This window comes from Mobula hypostoma, chromosome 14 (assembly GCF_963921235.1).
Source record: "Mobula hypostoma chromosome 14, sMobHyp1.1, whole genome shotgun sequence".
NCBI classification, from domain to species: domain Eukaryota; kingdom Metazoa; phylum Chordata; class Chondrichthyes; order Myliobatiformes; family Myliobatidae; genus Mobula; species Mobula hypostoma.
This window is the reverse complement of record NC_086110.1, coordinates 40,145,813-40,164,708: the sequence shown is the minus strand read 5'-3', so window position 1 is coordinate 40,164,708 and position 18,896 is coordinate 40,145,813. Positions and strand designations below refer to the sequence as shown.

General features: G+C 41.6%; 1 long non-coding RNA gene across 1 annotated transcript; it reads right to left on the bottom strand.

Moving 5' to 3' along the window:
• Positions 1-1,079: 1,079 nt before the first annotated feature.
• On the bottom strand, positions 1,080-17,875 carry LOC134356500 (uncharacterized). Its single transcript, XR_010020373.1, has 3 exons — positions 17,756-17,875; positions 17,354-17,494; positions 1,080-1,213 (listed from the first exon to the last, which is right to left on the bottom strand). It is a non-coding gene; the product is annotated as an uncharacterized LOC134356500 (long non-coding RNA).
• Positions 17,876-18,896: the final 1,021 nt, after the last annotated feature.

Below are 18,896 nucleotides of genomic sequence, written 5' to 3'. Positions count from 1 at the left end.
ATGGGTGCTGCTTCAAGGTCAGTAATACAATAAAAACACTTATTGATTGAGAGGCATGCTTTTGGGTTTATAACTGACCCCTTTCTTGGTGTACTTGCTGTAACATTTTTGCTGTTACTATATCACTGGTATTGGACCCGAAACTGACACAAAACATTTATTACTTGAAGGTGATGTGTAAAGTAAACGGTGAATGGGAAAGTGAGGTATTGCAGCTGTTATCTTTTGAACTAACTGCTACTGCGTGTACTGCAGCCAGCCCTGGCAGGGTTTTTTGTTCCCATGAATGAATGGGCAATAAATCTGCCATGGCTGACACCATCAGTGCTGCCAAAGTGTAGGGGAAAATTTGCAGGAGAAGCATCTTATGGTCCTTGCATGGCGAAAAATGAGTTCAATAAAATGGAGGTGATCAGTGCTTATTTATAGGAAGAGCTAATCCATCCACTACTGACTGTCAGAGCTTAACCTAGTGTTTTCCCATTTGTGCTCACCAGAGGATGTTCATAATGCAGTTTTACTAGCCTCTGCCATTTCAAATCATATCCTGCAGCATAGCTGGCAAGCATGCTTTACTGAATTTGTTTGCTGAAGGAAGGAAGTATTCCTAATTAATTTTAAGAACCTTATCAGTAGCAATGGTGGAATTCAATGCCAAGTAGTAGGACTGGTTGGTACCATAATTTAATTAAAAATAACTTGAGGTATATTATATTTCTTGAAATGTCATATAACAAGTTGTACACATAGTGATGGACTATATTCAAATTTCCTTCTAAAAAGTAGACAATTCTAATTATTATTTCTCTGTGAACAGAAGAGTCTATTGGAGCTGATCTGGTAATTGAAAGAGAATCTGAGCATTGAATTTGTAGAAATTAACACAGTCCTGTTGGAATAAGAGGCACTTAATTGATGCACGGGTTTAGAAGCATTGTATTCCTGGACTATTATAAGCATTTTCTGGAAAAAAAAACAACTAAGGTAAAAATTTTAATTGTGTGAATGTTATTGTAACATAATCTCTTATCAATTACAGAACGGGGAAAACCAAGAAAAAGCATTTAAAATGTTGGTATTAGATTTAATTAAAGTTGACTTTCACAGTATAGCTTGTCAGGTAGATATAATGAAAAGGTTCAGTACACAAACAAGATACTGTGGATGCTGGGAATCTGAAAATTCTGAAAATATTTTGCAGATCAAGTAGAACCTGTGGAGAGCAAAAATAAAGTCACTTTTTATTTCTTTCTGTTTCCCCACAGGAATCTACCAAACATTTTCTTCCGGAGCCTTGGCACTTTGCTCATTAATCTCTAGATCGAAAGTTAAAGGAGGCAGTCTGGAAATGTTGACTGTTTCTTTCCACAGATGCTGCCTGACTTGCTGAGTTTCTCCAGTACTTTCTGTTTTTGTTTAAGCGTTTCCCGAAACTGAACTAATGTTTATGTAAATTTCACAAGCATCTGAGCTTTAATAAATTATGCTGTTTAAAAGTCCACAATGTCATCTCCTTACCTACCATCCCACCAGACTCTACATCCAGCACATAATTCTCTGAAACTTACGCCACCTTCAATGGGATCCCACCACCAAGCGCATCTATTCCTCCCTCTCACTTTCTGCTTTCAGCAGGGATCGCTCCCGATGTGACTCCCTTGTTCATTCGTCCCTCCCCACTGATCTCCCTCCTGGCACTTATCCTTGCAAGTGGAACAAGTGCCACACCTGCCCCTACACCTCCTCCCTCACTACTATCCAGGGCCCTAAACAGTGTTTTCAGGTGAGGCGACTCTTCTTCTGTGAGTCTGCTGGGGTTATTTACTGTGTTTGGTGCTCCCAGTGTGGCATCCTGTACTTTGGTGAGACCCGACGTAGATTGGGAGACCACTTTGCCGAGCATCTACGCTCCATCCGCCAGAACAAGTGGGATCTCCCAGTGGCCACCTATTTTAATTCCACTTCCCGTTCCCATTCCGATATGTCCATCCATGGCCCCCTCCACTGTTGTGAAGAGGCCACACTTAGGTTGGAGGAACAACACCTTATATTCTGTTTGGGTAGCCTCCAACCTGATGTCATGAACATCGATTTCTCAAACTTCAGGTAATATCTCCCAAACCGCACCCCCCCCCACCTTCTCCATTTCCCATCCCCTTTTCCCTCTCTCACCTCATCTCACTTATCAACTTCCCAGCTCTTTACTTCATCCCTGCCCCTCCAGGTTTCACCTGTCACCTGGTGTTTCTCTATCCCCTCCCGCGACCTTTTTAAATCTACTGCTCAGCTTTTCTTCTCTGGTCCTGCCGAAGAGGCTCAGCCTGAAACATTTAATGTACTTTTTTCTATAGACGCTGCCTGGCCTGCTGAGTTCCTCCGGCATTTTGTCTGTGTTGCTCTGGATTTCTGGCATCTGCAGATTTTCTCTTGTTTGAGGTTAACTTGCTGACCTACCTCCTTGAATATACACAAGCTCTCCCAGGTCTGCCGCCCCTTAGAATTGCACTATTTGGTAAGTATCTGTCCAGAAGTGGCTAGTGTAAGCTGATGTCTGGCATTTAGACGAAGATGGCACATAAAGATTTTTACTCCTCATGAATGTGAAGGATGTAAGAACTGAAGTCAATTCAATTTTCTTACTGAAATGGCATTATCTGCCATACTGAGCAGTTTAGATCCACCTTGCCGCTCAGTGCACAAGGGAAGGTGGTTTTCAGTCTTGTTTCCTGCCTCCTGACTGAGCTTCTCCTCCAAAATGTCTACATGGGTACCTCTGTACAGAAAGGAGGGATTCCCAGAGTGCCGGGGTGCCTGGAACACACGGCCATGGTTTCCCAGCTGATCAGAGAGACGTGCGAAGGAAAGGGAGACCTAGTCATACTATGGCTAGACCCTGCAACATGTACGGGTCAGTACCACAGAAGCAGGTGGAGATCGCGCTGAACCAACAACAAGTTTTTTTTTAGATTATGAGGACACGCAGTCCTCTTTTATTGTCATTTAGTAATGCATGCATTAAGAAATGATACAATGTTCCTCCAGAATGATATCACAGAAACACAAGACAAACCAAGACTGAAAAACTGACAAAAACCACATAATTATAACATATAGTTCAACAGTGCAAAGCAATACCGTAACTTGATAGAGAACAGACCATGGGCACAGTAGAAAAAAGTCTCAAAGTCTCTCGAAAGTCCCATCATCTCACGCAGACGGTAGAAGGAAGAAAAAAAACTCTCCCTGCCATGAACCTCCAGCACTGCAGACTTGCTGATGCAACACCCTGGAAGCACCTGACCACAGCCGACTATTTAGGCAAAGCCGAGGATTTGGGGCCTTCCCCTCCGGAGATTCTCGATCGCACAGTAACAGCGGGCATTTCAGAAGTTTCTCCAGCTGTTCCTCGGTGCTTCTCACGTCTGTCTCCATCAAATCAGGATTGTGCACGGCTCCTACTTAACAAATACAATATCATTTTGGAGCGGCCGTGCACGCTGCGTTGCGCCGCCATCTTCTCCTTCCCGTGGAAGATAAAGGACCTCACCCTAGACTACGATGGGAGCTTCAGATTGAGAGTCACCTCAGGAAGGACCACATCAGGCTGGCACTGCCTTGAGAAGGATATTATAACTGGATGTACAATCTCGATGATCCTCTTCTCCCTGACCACGAACGTACTGGTTAAGGCAGCCGAAGTGGAGTGTAGAGGCTCTCTGACTAAGATAAGCGTGCGGCAGCCACCAATTAGAGCCTTCATGGATGACCTAATGGTGAGAGATACATCAGAGCCCCAGGCAGTAGATGGATCCTCCGGGGCAAGGCCACTACTGTGAATGCCATGACCAGGTGCTGAAGCAGTGGCAGAAAATATCTTCTCCGCCATTAACAACAGTAGACACCTCTGCCAATCCAGAAAGCTCAAGCCTTTGTCAAAGTTGGAGACTAACCACAGCCTCAGCACAGATCACCGGCAGGCTTGCTCCCAACAGCGTGAGACTGGTAATTGAAAGTCGATCTTGGCAAGCAATTAAAGATCCCTGACTCTATTGCATCATCATTACTGAGGCCCGACATGGTCATTCTGACAGGAATCTCGAAGCAGGAGGCCATGATAGATCTGACAGTGCCTTGGGAAGGCTGAATTGAGGAGGCATTTGAGTGTAAGAAACCCAAATACCAGTGCCAGAGATAGGGGTGGAGGACACAATACCGAGCCTATAGAGGCGGGGTGTAAGGGTTTCGTTGGCTAGTTGCTCTGCAGAACCTGCTTTCTCCTTTGCATTACAGGGGCTGCAAAGAAAATAGACTGCTGAGCAAGCCTCCAGATGGCTATGGTTCAAAAGATGTAACTGGGACACAAGCCAGGGCCTGATCAATCCTGGCTGGGTCGCCTGGGCAAGAGTGTTTGATGTTGAAAGACATAAAACACCCAACGACCCCAGGTTACATCACTGATGATATGTCCCATCGCATCCTGGGATGTATTTCAGCACCATGATTTCAATGTGTAGTTACTTAGTCAAGTATGGAAGTCCCTATGGAGTCAAGAAGCAGGAGCTGGAAATCAGTTCTCAGGTACTGAGCTTGGAGGTCTACTGCATATTCAATGGCCTCATAAATTTCAATAGAGTTCTTTAATGACAATATTTAAGAAAAAAGAGATAAAGGTTCTGATTTGTTGAGTTCAATTATTTTCACTGAAAAGTTTTAACTGCATTTTATGTTTTAGAAATAATAATTTAAAGCACTTATAATGTCATAGGAGGTACAGCATTGAAAAAGACCTTTAGCCCAACCCATCCCTGGCAATTGTGCTGCAAAGCTACTGAAATCCCATTAGTCTGCACTGAGCTTGCATCTTTCCCTATCTGTTTAAATGTTGGAATTGTATTTGGCTTCCACTTTAATTGTTCTGTATAAATAATAACATCTCTATGATAAACTTGCCCTTCAAATGTCCTTTAAATGCCTTCCTTCACCTTAAACCTCAGCCCTCTAGTTTTAGACATTCCCACCCCAGGAAAAATATCACAAAATGCCCCTCCAAATCTTATAAAACTACATAAGTTCACCTTCAGCCTCCTATGTTTCAGTAAGAATAAACCCTTCCTCTGACCAGAAGTAGACTCAGAATCAGATTTTATTATCACTGAGAAATGTCACAAAATTTGTTGTTTCTTGACAGTGCAGTCTTTCAGTGCCATACATGAAAATACTACAAGTTACAATAAGAAATGTAAAAATATAGTGTAAAGATAGAGCAAGTTACTGAGGTAGTGTTCATGGGTTCAGAGATCTGATGGCAGAGGGACAGAAACTGTTGAGTGCGTGTCTTCAAGTTCCTGACCTCCACGTTGACCGGGGAGAAATAGTTGAAGTGTTGATGATAAGCACATGAAGATGGTAAGGGATTGTTTTGCAGATTAGCGTTTTGAGGAACTAGTGAGAAATCAAGCTACTTTAGATCTAATGTTGTACCAACAAGAAAGGCTTAACTGATTAGTGGGGTACTAGGGAACAGAGAACACAAATGAGAAGAGGGCATGACCCGAAGGGAAATGGTCGTTAACGATGGATACTGCCTTCATGAAGCAGCACCTTTTGAAGATGTCCACAATGGAGGGGAGCTTCAAGTGTCGCGTGATTAAATCAATATGACATCTCAACCTATATACTCATATCTTTGCCCTATAAAGACAAGCATACTGAATGGCTTCCTCACTATTGTCCTCAAGCTTGCCCCTGTTTTCTTGTGCTCAATATAATCATGGTTGATCTTCGATAAGCCTATCTTCTCTTCGGTGTTAGTTCCCTATAACTTCCCAATCTTTCAGAAGTTTATTCTAAACCTCTTCAAGAACATAAGAAAGTCAGTGCAGAAATAGGCAACATGGTCCTAAAACCTGCTCTGCAATCAGGATGATCAATGCTGGCCTTTGCTTCTTTTCTGTACCGGTGTCCCATAGCCTTCAATGCCCTGATCTTCCAACCACATATCTGCCTCCACTGTAAGTACTTCCAATGATGTAGTCTCCATATTGCTCTGGGGTACAGAATTCCAGACATTCAGCATCACCTGCTGATTTAAAGCTGCATTTTAAATGACTCCTTCTTTATCTTGTAACTGTGTTCTCTTGCTTGAGACTTTCCCACTATTCAAGATATCTAAACAAATTCCCAGACTGGGAATAAAAGGGGCCTTTTCTGGTTGGCTGCTGGTGACGAGTGGTGTTCTGCAGGGGTAGCTGTTGGGTCCGATTCTTGTCGCCTTATATGTCAATGATTTAGATAATGGAGTTGCTAGCTTTGTGGCCACGTTTGCAGATGATACAAAATAGGTGGAGGGGTAGGTAGTGTTGAGGAAACAGGGAGGCTGCAGAAAGACTTGGAAGAATGGGAAAAGAAGTGGCAGATGAAATATAGTGTAGGGAAATATATGGTGATGGACTTTGGTAGAAGGAGTAAAGGCAGAGATTATTTCATAAATAAGGAAATTCAAAAGTCAGAAGTGCAAAGGGACTTGGGAGACCTTGTGCAAGATTCCGTAAAGGTTAATTTGCAGGTTAAATTGGTGATAAGGAAGGTAAATGCATTGTTGGCATTCATTTCAAGAGGACCAGAATATAAGATCAAGGATGCAATGTTAAGGCTTTATCAGTCATTGATCAGACTGCACTTGGAGTATTGTTAGCAGATTTGGGCCCTTATCTAAGAAAAAATGTGCTACCATTGTAGAAAGTCCAGAGAAGGTTCATGAGAATGATTCTAAGATAGAAAGGGTTAACATTTCAGGAGCGTTTGATGAGTCTGAGCCAGTTTTTGCTGAAGTTTAGAAGAATGAGAGAAGATCTCATTGAAACCTATTGAATATTGAGAAGCCCAGACAGAATGGATGTTTCCTATAATGGTTGGGTCCAGGGCCAGAGGGCACAGCCTCAGAATAGAAGGATGCCCATTTAGAACAGAGATGAGGAGGAATTTCTTTATTTCTTCATTGCCACAGATTGTGCATGGCAAGTCAATGAGTATATTTAAAGTGGAGGTTGATAGGTTCATGGTTAGTTAGGGAGAAGGCCGGAGAATGGGGTTGAAACGGATAATAAATTGCCCATGATGGAATGGTGGAGCAGACTCGATGGGCCAAATGGCCTAATACTGTTCTTGTGTCTTATGGTCATATATGTCTGGTCAGATCAGATAAGTCTGAGCATGGGTTAACCATGGCCAAAGATTCTAAACCAAGAAGTTGTGACCTGACTTCTTGCGCTCTGTGTTGGAATTTCATTAACCTACTGTTTGTCTGCCAATTCTGCAGCCTGCTTATGTCTTCCTCAATGTTTACTACCAAATTTTCTGTAGGTCAATCTACATGGTTCACATTTGTGACCTATACTTCAAATTCCAATTCATTAATCTGTATCAACACCATTACTAGTCCTAGTACTCTACCTCACAGAACAATGCTGTACAGCTTTATCCAGCCTTAGAAGTGGTCACTCATTTGTTTTCTCTGTTTTTCAATTTTGTATCCATGTTGCTATTGCCCTTGTTATCACGGTCTTGCTAACGAACCTAATAAATGATGCTCTATCAGATGCCTTTTGAGAGCCAATATACTGTACATAACATTAACATGCAGTCCTTGTCCTCCTTCTGTTATTAAAAGAAAACTCATTATTTACCTCCTTCAACCCTATCACTCTCTTCCTTTCTCAGTCGTACATTTATTCAGTTTCCTTTTAAATGCATAATTACTATTTTTGGGAGCAGGCAAAATAGGAAAGGATATATGGTGGCCCTGATATTAAAGAATGGAATAAAGACAACAGAGAGAAAGAACTCAGAAGATCCAGAAATAGAACTGATTTGGGTGAAACTAAGAAACAGAAGTGGGCAGGAAACTTTGGCAGGAGTTGAACATAGGCCGCAAGCAGTAGGGGTGAAGCAGGACATGTGATAACCAGGATATTAGAACAGAGTGCAAAAGGAGTAACGAAATAACCATGGGGGACTTTACATGTTGACTGGGGAAAAACCAAATCAACAGTTAAAATGTTGATGATAAACACATGAAGCTGATAAGGGATTGTTTTGTAGATTAACATTTTGGGGTTCCAGTGAGGGAACAAGCTACTTTACTACATGTGCCAATGAGAAAGGCTTAATTGATTAGTGGGATACTAGGAAACAGAGATCACAAAATGATAACATTTTATATGAAAACTGAAAGTGACTGAATTCATTCTGAAACTAGGATGTTGAATCTGAATAAAACAAACTGCCATGTAATATTGTATGATTTAGCTATAGTAGATAGAAAAATTACATAAAAAGATATGAGTGTAAATATCCAATGGCTAATATTTAAAGAATTGATACATAGCTTACAAGAAATATATATCCTAATATGAAAAAGAAAATCGAGGAATGTGTTTTGCAACTGAAACTATCAAAGGAAGATAAAGATCGTATTTAATCAAAGCAAAGGTGTATAATATTACCAAGAAAAACATTAAGCTCTGACGATTGGGAAATTTTCAGACTTCCACAAAGGTGAACCAACGAAAACGACGGTAGAATACATGGATAGTTCTCCAGAAAATAAAAACTTTTATGGTAGAAGGTAATGGCCAGGCAAAGTTAATGTGAGTGGCTTACAGAGTGAGACAGAAACAATATATTTAGGAATAAGGAAATGGTAGAGAAATTAGGCAAATAGCTGTTTCCATCTTAATGGAAGAAGACCAGAAAAAAGCTGGCAATAGTTGAATCCTGCAGATCTAGAGAAATTAGCATTAGAAAATAATTAATGTTGAGAAAATTAATGTGGCTGAAAGACAATAGATCCTGTGAACCAAGATGGTGTGCACTCGGTGGTTTTGAAGGAAGTACTATGGAGAAAATGTATGCTCTGATTGCCATCTTCCAAATTTCCATTGTTTCTAGAATGGTTGATGAATCCAGTAAATATCAACCTGCAATGGGACTATTGACTTGTTTGCCTGATATCAACAACATGGGGAAAAAAAGCTTAAAACCTACTTTTATGGAAAGGGTAACAAATGGAATTATAATGTAATAACACGATTTATGGGAAGGAAATATGGATTTATGAAATGGAAGTATGTCTGAGATGCCTGTTTTTAATGTTCTATTTAGCAGAATAGATAAGTTCTGCATCCTCACTTCATGAACATTGATTTCTCTGAGCTCTGGTAGCCAATCCCCTCCTCACCCCCCTTTCATTCCCTTGTCTCACTGGCTGCATCATCCTATCCCTTTGCCCCCTCCCACCTTCTCAATCTGCCCATCACTCACACACTTCCCCCACTGGTTTATCTCTGCACCTCCTTCCCTTTATTCCATGGTCCGATGTCCTTAACATCTCCTTCTCTCCACCAATCACCCTCCCAGTTTCTTACATCTCCTTCCCTGCCCCTCCCCTACCTGCCTATTACCCCTCCCCACCTCACCTGCATCCACCTATCACCCACTAGTTCCTGTTTTGTGGCTTCCCCAATCTTTTCATATTGGCTATCTTCCCTCTCTCTTTCCAGTCCTAATGAAGGGTCTTGATCCAAAATGTCAACCTTCCATTTCCCACCATAGACCCAGTGAATTCCTCTAGCTTTTAGTGAGTTGCTTTAGATAGGTGTAAACAAGTTGGTGTGGTATGCCTGGACATTCAGAAGCCCTTCAATAAAGTGGCACACTATAGATTATTAAATAAAAATGGAGCAAAAGGTGTTGGAGGTAATATATTTCTTATGATAATGCATTAATTAACAGATGAAAGAAGAGGTTAGGCTTAGAATAGCGGGGCAACGTAGTGATCAGTACTGAAGCCCTAGCTGCTCATAATTTTTCTCAGAGATTGTATAAGGGTTGAAGGTACTATCTCCCATCTCCTCTTTGTACTGGCTATCTTCCCTCTCCAATCACATTCCTGATGCAGGATCTCAACCAGTGACTTTTGACAATCATACTTCCCCCACAGGTGCTGCTCAGCCTTTGATCTTCTCTGGCAGATAGTTTTTTTGTTCCAGGTTCCAGCATCTTCAGTCTCAGTTATATACGTATCCATGTTTGCTGATAAACATAGCTAGGTGGCAGTGTGGGGTTGTGGAGGATGCAGAAAGGCTTCAGATAGATAAGGAAAGATAAATTAAATGGGCAAGGACATGATAAATGGAATATAGTTTGGAAATATCTGAGATCGTGTTGTTGGAAAAAATGAGAGGTTACATGTTTTTCAGGGGAGAGAGAGTGAAAGGTGCTAATACTCAGGGATCTGGGAATCCTTGTTTATGATCACTGAAAGCTCACAAGCAGGATCAAGGAGATCATCAGGAAGGCAAGTGGTATGTTGGCTTTTATTGCAGGAGACTTTGAAATATCGTACTCCAATTTTATAAGGCTTTGCTAGGACTGCATCTGAAAGTCTCTGCAATTGTGCAACTTCCCTAGCTGAAGAGGATGCACTTGCAATGAAAGGTGTGCAGTGGTTTGAAGAGTGATTATGCAAACTGGATCTATACCATCTTGAACTTACAGTAGAAGAATGAAACGCGATCTCATCATTATGGGCTTAAGAAGATTGTTTGGCGAGAAAATCCCACCACTGCTTGTAAGGAGTTTGTATCTTCTCCTGGTGACCACATGAGCTTCCTCTGGGTGCTCTGGTTTCCTCCCACAGCCCAATACCTACCGTTCGGTTGGTTAATTGCTAATTGTAAATTGTCCCGTGATTAGGCTAGGATTAACATAAATATAAGAACATAAAAAATAGGAGCAGGAGTAGGCCATCTGGCCCATCGAGCCTGCCCCACCATTCAATAAGATCATGGCTGATCTGTCCATAAAATCAGCTCCATCCACCTGCCTTTTCCCCATAACTCTTAATTCCCTTACTATGTAAAAATCTATCTAACTGTATCTTAAATATACTTAGTGAAGAAGCTTCAACTGCTTCCCTGGGCAGAGAATTCAACAGATTCACCACTCTCTGGGAAAAACAGTTTCTCCTCATCTCTATCCTAAATCTTCTTCCCTGATCTTGAGGCAACGTCCCCTAGTTCTAGTCTCACCTACCAATGGAAACAACTTTCCTACTTCTATCTTATCTATCCCTTTCAAAATTTTGTATGTTTCTATAAGATCCCCTGTTATTCTTCTGAACTCCAGAGAGTATAGTCCCAGGTGACTCAATCTCGCCTCAGAGGTTAACCCCTTCATCTCTGGAATCAACCTGGTGAACCTCCTCTGCACTGCCTCCAAAGCCAGTATATCCTTCCTCAAGTATGGAGACCAGAACTGCACACAGTACTCCAGGTGCTGCCTCACCAGTACCCTGTATAGTTGCAGCGTGACCTCCCTGCTCTTGAATTCAATCCCTCTGGCAATGAAGGCCAACATTCTGTTTGCCTTCTTAATAACCCATTGTACCTGCAAGCCAGCTTTTTGTGATTCATGCACAGGCACTCCCAAGTCCCTCTGCACAACAGCATGCTGTAATCTTTCACATTTAAATAATAATCTGCTCTTCTATTATTCCTTCCAAAGTGGATGATCTCGCATTTATCAACGTTGTATTCCATCTGCCAGACCTTGGCCCACTCACTTAACCTATCCATATCCCTCTGCAGACTCTCCACATCCTCTGTACAATTTGCTTTTCCACTCAGTTTAGTGTCATCAGCAAATTTTTGCAACACTATACTCAGTCCCCTCTTCCAAATCATCATTGTAAATGGTAGCAACACATATCAAAGTTGCTGGTGAACTCAGCAGGCCAGGCAGCATCTCTAGGAAGAGGTACAGTCGACGTTTTAGGCCGAGACCCTTCGTCAGGACAGGGGTTACTGTCTCAAAATAAAGGGTTACCCATTCAGAGATTCCTGGATTGCAGTCTAGGCCTGCACCTCTGGTCACTAACCAATCTTACACACTGAACACCCAGCTAACATTCCAGATTAATTCATGGTCAGATGCCAGACTATCAGGATTTTCAAACAATCTGAACTTGGATTACTGTAGTTTGACTGTCTGTGTAGTTTATTCAAGGACTCTTCACTGACTTGCAACTTTCAATACACATTGTTTAGACACAAAACATAATCTATAAAGTGGTAGTAACCTTAAGGCAACCATTACAAATTACACATATACTACATATTTTACATGGCCTATGCACTCTTTAAAGGAGCTGCATGTACATATTTAAATGGGACTGTAATCTATTACATCTATACTCATAAATATTTACCCCAGCTATCTCCCAAATTGACATCCCTAATACATTGAATGGACTATTGGTAAATTGATTTCTTATTGTCACAGTGAAAACCTTGCTTTGCAAATGGTTCGTGCAGATCAATTCATTTGCAACAATGCATTGAGGTAGTGCAAGGTAAAACAAAAACAGAATGCAGAATAAAATGTTACAGTTACAGAGAAAGTACAGTGCAGGTATACAATAAAGTGCAAGGTCATAAGGAGGTAGATTGTGAGGTGAACAGCCCATCTTATTGTCCTAGGGAGCTATTATAACAGTGAGAAGAATGCTGACTTTGAGGCTTGTGGTATGTGCTTTCAGTTTTTTGCACCTTCTGCTCGATGGGTGAGGGGAGAAGACAGTGTGTTTGGGTGGGTGGGATCTTTGATTATGTTGGTTTACATTCTTAAGACAAGAAGTATTGACTGAGTCCATGAAGGAGAGGCTGGTTTTCATGATGTGCCATGCTGTGTCCATAACTCCTAGTTTCCTGTGGCCATGTGACTTGATGCAAGTGGATGGGATGCTTTCTATGATCCATTCATATTGGTGAAGGTCAAAGGGGACATAACAAATTACCGAAGAAACAGAGGCACTAGTGAGCACTCTTGGCAAAAGCGTCTACATGGATGGGCCAGAACAGGCTATTAATGAAGATCACCCCTAGCAACTTGAAGCTCTCAATTCTCTTGTCCTCAGCACTGTGAATGTAAACATGAGCATTTGCACTTCACCCCTTCCTGAAGTCAATGACCAGTTCCTTTGTTTTGCTCACACGGAGCTACTTCACTAAGTTCTCTGTCTCCTTCCTCTACTCCGACTTATTGTTATTTAAGAATTGGCCCACTAGGGTGGTATCATCTGCAAATGTGTAGTTGGAATTGGAGCAGAATCTGGCCACATAGTCATGAGTATTTAAGCAGAGTAAGGATCTGAGGGGCACTCAGCCTTGTGGGACACCAGTGTTGAGAAGGATCATGGTGGAGGTGTTCCTGTTCATCCTTGTTGATTGTGGTCTATTGGTCAGGAATCAAGGATTCAGTTACAAAGAGAAGTATTGAGTCCCAGGTCTCGGAATTTGGTAATCAGCTTGCTTGGAATTATAGTATTGAAGGCGGAGCTGTAGCCAATAGGCAATAGTCTGGCATAGGAGTCTTTACTGTCCAGAGTTGAGTGTACGACCAGGGAGATGGTGTCTGTGTCAGTGGTCAGTGAATTACAGTGAGTTGAGGTTGTCTGTGAGGCTGAAGTTTAAATACAATGCAGATGATTTATGAAACACTGATACGTTAGCATGGAAAAATCAACTACGAATAGTAATTAAGTCTCTGATTTAGTAATTTTCACAGAATAAAGCGGAGAGTTTAAGGCCACCCATTGGGTGAATGTAGGGTGGTAACACATTGAAGACTGGAGCACTGCATTTAACATTTAAGCCCATTAGTGACATAGCTAACATGATATTCATAGGTGAGAGATGTGGACACAGTTCGGCACTTCACGGAAACCAGCTTCCCCTCCATGGACTCTTGTCTTACTTTTCACTACCTCAATAAACCAGTCAGCATAATTAAAGTCCTACCAACCCCAGACATCTCTCTTCTAACTTCTCCCATTGTACAGAAAATACAAAAGTCAGAATGCATGTGCCACCCTGCTCAAGTGCAGCTGGAATTCTGCTGTTATAATCCTATTGACCTGCTCCCTGGTATAAGATGGAATCTTGACCTCGCAATCAACCTTGGTATGTCCTTGCAACTTAATGTCTACCTGCACTGCATTCTTTCTGTAAATGTAACACTTTATTTTTCATACTATTGTTGTTTTACCTTGTACTACCTCAATACACCGTTGTAATTAATTAATCTGTATGAACAGAATGCTTGTGTGATCCCATGGCAAACCTTTTAATTGGCAAATTGACATTTTATTACACACATAGGTCCCTGATTGATTTTATGTCTCATTTGTGGAATGTATCTGTTTTATCCAGCAGTCAACAGGCAAGAGTGGCAAATTAAAGGTACATTTGTGGGGCCGGAAAGACTAGGACAGGTACTCTGTACTCCACAAAATGACTTTGGCCATTACAACGTCTTCCTCCAATTCTGATCTGCAATTACCATAAATTTGGGACGAATTTCCGGGAATGTCAGTGCAACCGAAGGGAAGAGGAGAAATGGCAGGAAAAATGTGTAATTTAGTTCAATTTTTGTTTATAATAGTATTACTGAGAGGCAGATTGATGGATTATTTGCTTGAAGGGCACCATCATTGAATCAGGTAATTAGGAGCCTGTTTGCTTTACCACGAATGTGCGAATGTAGTACACTGCTAGGATATGTCATAAATACAAGAGGTTCTGCAGATGCTGGGAATCCAGACTTAACACACACAAATGCTGGAGGAACTCAGCAGGTTTAAGTTCAAGAAAATTTATTATCAAAGCACTGTGCATACATGTCAACATATACAACCCTGAGATTCATTTTCTTGTGGGTGTACTCAATAAATCCCTAATAAAATAATAACCATAACGGAATCAATTAAAGACTGTGCCAACTTGGGTGTTCAACCAGTGTGAAAAAGACAATAAACTGTGCAAATACAAATAAATAAATAAATAAATAAATAAATAATATATATTGAGAACATGTTTGAAGAGTCCTTGAAAATGAGGCAGCGTCAATGCGGAGGAATAAACAGTTGACCTTTTGGACCGAGACCATTTACCAGGAGTGATAGGAAGGGGGAAGAAGCCAGCTAAGCAGGTAGGGGGAGGAGAAGGAGTTCAAGTCGGCAGGTGACAGGTGAAACCAGGTGAGGGGAAAGGTGGTTGTGTGGGGAAGGGGGATTGTGAGGTAAGAAGCTGGGAGGAGATAGATAGAATAGGTAAAGGGCAGAAGATGTAGAAATCTGATAGGAGAGGACAATGGACCTTAAAAGTGAAGGAAGGAGGGGAAGGTGATGGGCAGATGAGGAAACGAAGAAAGGATAATGGGGCGGAGAATGGATCCAGAATGGGAGATGGAAAAGAAGGAAGGTGGTGAGGGAGAAATTTCTGGAAGTTAGAGAAAGGAGGAGAAGATGGCGGCGCAACGGCAGCGCGCGCGGCCTCTCTGGTGAATGATATCTATAATCTGTCAAGTAGGGTACTGTGCACAATTCTGATTTGATGGAGACAGACGTGAGAGTACGGAGGAACATCTGGAGAAATTTCTGAAATGCCCACTTCGCTGCAGCTGCTACTGTGTGGTAACCGGAATCTCTGGAGCAGAAGGCCCCGAATCCTTGGCTTTGCTTGTTTCAGCGGCCGGGGCGAGGTCAAAGGTGCTCGGCAGAGGATGGCATTTGGGAGGCTGTATCAGAGGGGCTGGTCGGAGGCTCGAAGTTCTCGGATGGACGGACTCAGTGTTGGCTGTGGTTGGCTGCTTCTAAGGCATCGACAGGTTGACGGTGCCTGGAGGTTTATGGCAGGGAGTTTCTCCCTTCTGCCGCCTGCTATTGGGGACTCGGGAGTCGGTCGACTCGGGGACTTTGAGACTTTTTTTTTACCATGCCCATGGTTTGTTCTTCATCAAATTATGGTATTGCTTTGCACTGCTGTAACTATATGTTATAATTATGTGGTTCTGTCAGTGTTAGTCTTTGGTTTGTCCTGTTTTTCTGTGATAGCTCTCTGGAGAAACATTGTATCATTTTTTAATGCATGTATGCATTTCTAAATGACAATAAAAGAGGACTGAGTGTTCCCTCATAATCTAAAAAAAATCAATGTACATGCCATTTGCTTGGAAGCTACCTAGCCTCAAGGTGTTGCTCCTCCATCCTGAATGTGGCCTCATCATGACAGAGAGGAGGCAGTGGACCAACATGTCAGACTGGGAGTGGGAAGTTGAATTGAAATGGGTTGTAACCAGGGAATCCTGCCTTGTGTGGAGGACAGAATGAAGACGCTTGATGAAGTGTTCCCCCAAAGTAGAGGAGGACACACTGGTGCACCAGATACCATAGGTGACCCCGACACGCTTGCGGGTGAAGTGTTGCCTCATCTGGAAGGGCTTTTTGGGGGCCTGAATAATGGTGAGGAAAGAGGTGTCGGGGGTAGCTGTAGCACTCATCCTCCTTGCAAGGATAAGTACCAGGAGGAAGATCAGTGGAGGGGGACAAGTGGACAAGGGAATCAAATAGAGAGTGACCCCCGTGGAAAGTGGAGACTGGGGGGAGAGGGAAAGATTTGCTTAGTGGTAGGATCTCATTTTAAATAACATGTAGATAGGCAGTCAGATGAATAAAAAAAACTCCAGAAATCCAAGAAGCTGGTAACTAGATTACTCTCCCATCCTTGATCAAATCCAAACCATGCATGCCCTTCCATCAATCAAGGGGCAGCAAGGTAGGCATAATTTAGAGTTAGCAGTCTTTCCCAGGTACTGCTTTGATGTCTGGTGTACACCACATGTTAATGGAAACCGGTACTAAAGTGGTCCCTTCTGCTGGGCCAACTGAGAAAAAAATCTACTTGATGATCTTATATTAAAACTAATATATGGGATTAAAACAACAAATATTGGAGATACTTAGTGGGCCATGCAGCATTTCTGAAGAGAGAAGCAATCTCCATTCACTGGAATTAATATTTTAGTGTAATTTCTTCTATCTTACATGGTTAGGTATTTTAGAAATCATTTAAATATTGGAATTAAAAAATAGTGCAGCCAAATATTTTTATTGTATGACCTTCCATATCTTTGATGCCAAGTCTTGATTTCTTTTTGAGAGATTAATATTTGCAGTATATTTTCTAAATATGCCCATGAATTTCTGCTGTTTATGAATTATCAGAATAAACTGGTATAAATATAATAAATAAATTGACTGAAATGAAAACAAAAGGTTTGTTCTATGCATCAATCTGAATGGACATAATGCATGAACTGTTTAATTATTATTATTACCTATGTACCCAGCAATTATAGCAGTTTGTGGGATCTTGTTGCATCCAAATGGTTCCTGATTATACCAATGTCCAAACGTGTTCTATCATCTTTTCTTTAAAAAAATGTTATAACTTACAAAGTTTGGGCCAGCTGGTGGCGCAACGACATCGGCGCCAGCCCCGGGAGCGGAGGTTCCCGGGTTCGAAACTAGTCGGGTCCACTCCCGAGTACGCTTTCCATCCGTGCTGGGTTGAGTGTCGAGATCGCAACTCGACCTCTTAAAATAAAGGGAAAATACTGTTAAAGGTGTCTGTGTGAGGAGTGGCGTGTCACACAGTCTCTCTCTCGCTCTGCGCCTTGTAAAAGCCATGAAAAAGACATCATCACGGACGCACGCGTGGACACGCAGATGCATATGCACAGACACGCACGCACACACGCACACGCACAGACTCGCACGCACGCAGGCACACGCCAAAAAAAAACTTACAAAGTTCAAATTGTCAGTATTATTCACTGAGGAATGAAATTTCCTTACCAGGATTTAAATCCAAAAATAAATGCCTGATGATGAACTGAAAGGTGCCTCTTGACATTTTCAAACACATTAGCAGAAGCAAGTTTAAAGCTAATTTGGGAATGAACACAGTAGTATGACACTTTCATCTTGCACTGAATCAAAATAGGAATGAAAAAAAGACAAAATGGTAGTGAACTTCAATTAGTGGTCACTGCTTTTCAGATAATGTTTCTCACAATGACAGAGGAATTAACATTAGCAAAAGTTCAAATGCTACACACCTTTACTTTGTTTTAAACAATATTTCATTATTTTTTACCCAAAAGCTCCCAAAGAACAGCATTTAATCATAATTGACCATTCAATTCTCTCTCGAGTCTGAAACCAACTTCTCCATTAACCATCCTGCTGTTACCAAGATTACACAGATGGTTGCAGAAACGATAACTATTGACCTCCAAATACTCTCTGCTGCAGAGTAGATAGTTTTCAGAAATTGATTAATTATTTGTTACTCAGATTATGCTGTTCCTTCTACATTTTGCCTTTCATGTTCACTTATTTCATGTATTTATCAGGCTCTAGATAAAAAATAAAATCCTTTCACTGATAAAAGATGCAGAGGCAGTTCCTGCTCAATTCACCACTGACATATGGACTAGCTGCACATCTAACAAATATTTGTCCCTGATTGCACACTAAGTTACCTTCCAACCACAGTCCATTGGGTGCTCTACTAATGATTACCATGCTTTGGCACTGTTAGAGATCGCCCTGTTAGTGGGTGAAAACACAGCTGCCAACATCCTTCACTTTTTACAGTTCCTGTTGAATGAGTGGATTCGTTCCAATAACCTGACAGGCAGGATGATTATTACAGATAATGGTGTTAACATGAGGAAAGCTGCACTGGAAGATAGTTACTGTAATATACATTATTTTGCACATGCACTAAATCTTACTGTGCATAATACTCAAGAGGACTACAAAACCATTAACCAACATTGTTGCCATTATTTGAAGAAACCTGGGGCATTTCTATCTTTCTGAGAAAGCTATTGAGCAGCTGGAACAGTTCTAAAGAGAACATAATGTGCCAGCACATCTGATACAGGACACAGCAATGAGATGAAACTTTGTGTTTTTCATAATAGAGCAC